Here is a 6563-nt window from a genome sequence, read left to right as displayed (position 1 = left end):
TGGCTGGATTGCTGGATGGAATTTTTCTACATCGCTATCATGGTAGAACCAGGAACATATAACAGCCGGAAATCAGCTGATTGGTACTTTTTTGATATATTTTGGCACTTAAAGTTCCGGCACAGTACGATTTTGACAATAGTCCATCGATTTACAAAAACAAAGTACAAGGAATTTTTATTTGGGTTCCGCCATGATCGCTATCACCATCAAAGTAGTGGATCCAGGTCTTGTCCACTATTAGAAAACATGTCACACAATTCTGCTGTTCTGTTTGAAATGTTTTGAAATATCTTCTCTATATGTCAACACGTTATTTTCTTTGCTCGTTGGCTTCATTCTCGTTATCCAAGGTGCGGAAAGCTTATTTGCAATTCGTTCGTGGGTGAGCGTCCCAGACGGTGTTGGTCCCCGCGTACAAATGTGGAATATTTAGGAGAATAGTACACTAATGTATCCGCTAAGTCGCTCTGTTTTAGATTTTTTCCAACTGTGATGTTCACTGCGCAGTTTTTATATAAATTTATTTAGCTTTCGGAAATCGTAGCTGATGTGAGCCATTTTTTCCTGAACTAAGCAGCTGTAGTAGAAACATCTGATTAGTATTACTTTTGGATCCCCCCATATCATATATATATTTAAAAAAAATTGAATTCCATTGTCACTGAAATTGTACACGGTCTATCGTTAGTAAATTAAAATTGTTTTATTTATTTTAATTTAACGCATGATTCATTTTTGACGTCAGTAACGCAGCAAAAATTTTTTGCGTTACATTCGGATTACTCACATTCATAATCACATCAACCAATGTTCACTGACGGCCGTTCATCTGCCGGTGTTGACACTATTGCGACATTGTTACTTGTTGCCAATTTCATATAAATGTATGTATATGTACTTACATATATATAAGCATGTACATGGGTGGAGGGAGTGGGAGACGCATGCAAGTGGGGTCGCTTGGTATCGTGGACTTTAAAATTTTAGCTTCGCAGTCGTCCAGCTTTTAGAGGGTTTCTGAAACGTAAAGAACTTGCGATGGGTATACTCCTTGATATATAGCGGGGGATTTCAATAATCTTTTGTAGGAAGTGATGGTAAGCCCAGAGCCAAAACTACACCATTTCAAGCTGGACTTTGAAAAGTGTCAATTGGATTTTAGAAAACGTAATCTGGATTTTGGAAAATACCAAATGGATTTGGAAAAAAAAGCCGCTGGGATTTTAGGAAATGTAAAAAAAAAATTATATTAACACTATCTAAAATCCAATTTACAATTTCTTAAATCGAATTGCCTGTTCTTCCCTATTTAAGATTTATTTTAAAAAAATTTTCTAAAATCCAAATGGCGCTTTATTAAGTCCACTGAGTTTTTTCCGAAATCCAATTTTCGTATTCCAAAATCCATTAAGTTTTTTTTTTTAAATGACGCTATCAAAACTTCAGTTGATAATTCTGAATTTCAAATGACGCTTTCTAAAATCCAACTCAATATTCCAAAATCCAATTAACTCTTTCTGAAATACAATTGACACTTTTTAAAAGCAATCTTGAAGAGGTGCCGTTTGTGATAACAAGTAAAAAAACGACCCATACCTTTCATTGACAATTTTTTCAGACAATATTGGACGCCTTATTTGTAATCCTCCTGTGAAATTTCAATCTTCCAGCTGTTAAAATAAGAAATAAATGGCAAAAATCCCTTTTTCGAAAAATCGATTGTACCCCCCATACTTATGCTCTAGTGGTTCGATCTGGTCAGTTCTGACAAATGATCAATCGGACATCCAAATATACCGGCTGCATCAAGATATTTCAAAAATTTAGAGCATAGTTTGCGTTTAAACAGGCAGACATACAGACGGACCTGGCTTAACCAACTCAGCTCGTCGTCCTGATCATTTCGATATACTTATTGGTGGATCTACCTCTTCTGCTTTAAGGATTTGCAGTTTTGAGATTCGTGACAAACTTAATATACCATTGCATTTTCATGAAAGGTATAAAAAGAGCAACCAATGAAAATAGCCCAACGCTAACGTCGCACCGTTAATGTTTGGTCAGCAAGAACTCTGATCGGGTCATAGTGCATAGTGCATTCGTTATGCATGACAAGGTCACTACACGCATGTTGAATTGGTTGCTCACATGTAGGTTACTTCATTTCTAATGCATTGCAGTGTTATAAAGTGAACCCTTAAATTCCTAATAATTTCGACTACGGTTTTAAAAGACTGGTTATATGCTCCAACTATGCAAGCAGATTAGTATTGTCGCCCATTAGTAAGCTCCGTTATGGTTGACTTGAAGCTCGTTTAGGTTTGTACGCAACTCCTATCCTATCCTTGATAGTAGGCTACCTACGCCCATGTGCCTGCATATTTATTTATTTAAAGAATTTTTTGTTGGACAGTTGTCCTTGCATATTCATGATTGTTGTTCTGGTGGTGCATATTTGAACTTTTTTTGCACTTCTTGTTTTTGCTTTTAATATATTTTTGAATATGTGGTTGAGAAGAATTTTGTTGCACTCAATGTTGATATTTTATTATTTACAAATAATAATTGAAAAATACTTCAATACAAACATTGCTGTATGTAACTTAAAATGAAAATATGTACATATGTATGTGAGCTTACAAATATTAAACGTACAAAGTAGCCTAAAAAAGGTCTTAAATCACAGGAGCAGCTGTGGTAAGTGGTGAATGTGACCTACTAGAGGTTTTGTGAAGCTTGCTTCACACTCTTTTTCGTCCCTGCAACATCTCTATTCTTCAATCAGTATTTGCTTTTTATGACAGAGCATAACGTTCTTCAGCAAAATTTGAGCAGATGTGGCAATTTCGCGCGTTCGTTCAACGAAATGTTGACAATCTATTGATCACCGCTAGGAAATTAGCGACAATCCATCAACTAAGCAGCACTTTAGCAATACTACTTTCATTATTTGGTTGCTCAAACACACACATATTAATTGTGCATTAAATTTAAAATATAAAACTCAAAAATGACTCCGGTTGTTATGTCCGCAGCATTTATTTGGTTCAAAGTCACAACCAAAAATAGCCAAAGCCATAATAATTTACATGGGTCATCAATTCTTTCTCTGATTCAAAAGCTGAACTACCAGCGCTACCATCATCAGCTCAATGTCATCAATGCCAGTAGCGCCAATAAAACCAAACTCGTGCCTGACACATAAAAATCGTTTCACTCAATAGCGCAAGTGAAATGTATTACGCACTCACTACTGAGTAGTGTCAAAAATTCGCTTTGAGTGATTGCGTCAATGAGCTACCATTGAGTTGGCACCGGCATTGGCGCTGGCGCCATGCAATTTACATCACTAAAATTGCACGAATGCCCAGGCTTATAACTTTTTTAATCCATATGGTGAAAACGAAGCAGGGGCAAAACGTATGGTGAATTCCTGTCGCAGCCGTCCCACTTTGTGGCGAATGAACGACTCTACAATGCTCCCTCTTATTAATCTACTCTATTTCCCTAAATAGGATCGATGTTTATAGATAACACGCAGCAGCAACTAAAAGAGCAACGCAGATCTCGAGATATCGCTGCCTTTATAGCTTGAAGAAAGTAAGAGAATTTGTCATTTCGCTTTATTTAAATCTTTGCACGCCCTTTGAACTTAATCTAACCAGTACTTAACTATGTGAAAATGATGATAAAGCAACAAATACTCTAGAAACACATTCTTCTTAGCACTTTAACAAACGCAGCGCCAGTCAAAAAGCCAACACTAAATCCAACCGTCAGCGTATTCAACTTTTAAGCTTATTTCACTGTCTATTTTGCTATGTCTGTTTGTCTAATGATAACTGTCTTAGCTGCCTTAGTGATGTACTAAAGTTTTCTCAAATTTCTTTTTCTTTTTGTTTTTATTATTTATTTTTCCACTTATTATTACATTTTCTGTTATTATCTACCAGTCAAAGTTTTCCTCATACTCACTACTTTTAAAACTTCTTAAGTCAAGTTATCTGCGCATTACAGGATTGCACGTGATGAGAGCGCGGCTTTTCGCTGTTTTCGACATTGAATTTGCACTTTCGCACCTTCGCAACCTCAACGTGCAACGCATTACACATTCAAGTGCACATGCATCAAGCTGCAGTGTTGGAGCGATTAGTGTAGCATAGGCCCCTATTATGAGACAAATTCGATCTTCGACTGTGGTCGAAAGAGCTGATCGAACGAACTTTCATTCGGTATTATGACGCGTGTTCGATGAAGGCAAGCGTTATTGTGAATTTCGATAAACTCAAAAGTTCACAATAGCACATTTCCAATACTCTGTCAAATAAAATAAAATAAATAAACAAAAGCAGAACTAGTTATTAAATACAAATATTAAAAATAAAAGTATGACTACGACGGAATTGTGGTTTGATGATTCGTGAGATGAAGAGGAAATCCTATTGGAGCTAGCCAGAAGAAGAAGACGGGTGAGGGATGCTTCAAATCCTTTGGAAATGAATTCCACTACGTAAGTGTAGCTTTCTAAATAAGTTGTTAAATTGTTGAAATTATAAGTTTTGTTAATAGATTTATTCAAAACTTCAGACTGTCCAAAGAAGCGTTCATGGACTTGTTGTCCAGTACAGATGAACTACTGCAGCAATGCACAAGAGCCAAGTCTATTCCTAATATTTTAAATTGGCAACAGTTCTCCGATTTTGTGCTCAGGGATCCTACCAACTGAGCATTGGAAACGAAAATGCACTCGGACTTGCCCGGCCGACTGTGTCTGTGGTACTAACAGAGGTGTTGAATGTCTTGGAAAATTTTATTTGTGAAAGATGGATAAAATTGAATTACGAGGAGACTGAGCTGCATCAAGCAAAGTTGCATTTCTATAATGTGCAAGTTCCTTTTGACATATGGGGATTTTGTTCCATAATTCAAACTAGACTTTCAAGCTGTTGTTTTGTACTCACGATCTTGGACCTATATAAAATTAATTCAAATAATTTAAAACTACTACTAGGTAGTGAGAAAGTAGAATATAAATACAAAAAATTTCATTTTAAACAATTCTTTTTCTATTCGATACAGCGTCGACAACAAATTTCTATTCGCTTGAAAATTAGATACACAACGAAAATTTCGACAGAGTTGAGGTGTCATAATACCAATTTCAAATTCGAGTAATGCTCATAATATGTCACTATGTGCTGGAGTTTTTACTGATGCATGGAAATTGTGTTTTATTACGCCTATACTTAAAGGTGGTAACAAAACTGATGTCGAAAATTATAGGCCGATATCCAAACTTATCACTGTGTCAAAGCTATTTGAGTGCATTAGTTAAGAATAATATTTTCTTCTCCGTGAAACATCTACTATGTCCTCAGCAGCACGGTTTCGTTACGGGTAGATCTACCATAACTAATCTGGCTGTTTTTACGGAAGACTGTTTGGATTCCTTTCAAAAGGGCTACCAAATCGACGCGGTCTATACTGATTTTTCTAAGGCTTTCGGTGAGGTATCGTATCGAATACTACTGGCAAAACTGAATGCGTGGGCTTTCACTCTGAGTTTCTGAAGTGGATCTCTTCTTACATAGAGAACAGAAGTTGTGTCGTTCATCTAGATAATGTGTCATCTTTTCCATTCGCCCCAACTTCCGGTGTCCCCCAGGACAGCGTTTTGGGTCCGCTACTATTTGTCATATTTATTAACGACATATCATCTTGCTTTTCAAGGGTTAAGTTTCTTCTTTATGCTGATGACTTAAAAGTTTACCATGAAATCAAGTGCTTGGATGATTCTTTAATTTTACAAAATGAGCTTAGAAACTTATACCATTGGTGTGTCCGTAATCTTCTATTCCTAATTATTGGTAAGTGTTATTTTACCACTTATGCTAAACGTTCTGGTTTAGCTCCTACATCGTATAGTATCTCAGACGTTCAATTAAAAAACTCAACTCAAGTTAACGATTTGGGTGTGTATTTTGATACCAAGCTGACTTTCACCACTCACATAAGCTATATAGTTTCTAAAGCGTACGTGATGTTGGCTTTTATCCGCCGTAACTGCTCATCATTTTCAGATCCTTACACTCTCAAACTATTGTACACATCTTTAGTTAGATCGAGGTTGGAGTATGCGGTATTTGTTTCATGCTGTTTATATCAATAGGTTGGGGCCTGTTCAGAGAGCTTTTGTGCGCTTTGCGTTGCGGTCGATGAACTTTGTGGACCCTGTACCATCATATCACTCTCGCTGTTTACTGATAAATCTTATGTCACTAGACTCCAGGCGAACTCTGTTGTCAATGTGCGTTGTCTTTGATATCGTTTCGGGCTCAATTGACCGTTCTTACCTTCTCATGAAAATTCGCTTTAATGTACCCTGTCGCATCCTTCGTTGTAACGATTTGTTTTATATGGGTGTTGCTAGAACGGTTTATGCAATGAATGGTCCCCTTAGGAGGGCGCTTTCTCAATTTAATGCTTATTCCTATTCCTTGGCGTTTGATTTTAGTTGTAGTAAATTTACAATTATGATAATCAGATACTTGTCATAAAGT

The sequence above is a fragment of the Eurosta solidaginis genome, chromosome 3 (assembly GCF_040869045.1).
Source record: "Eurosta solidaginis isolate ZX-2024a chromosome 3, ASM4086904v1, whole genome shotgun sequence".
NCBI classification, from domain to species: domain Eukaryota; kingdom Metazoa; phylum Arthropoda; class Insecta; order Diptera; family Tephritidae; genus Eurosta; species Eurosta solidaginis.
This window is presented reverse-complemented; position numbering follows the sequence as displayed.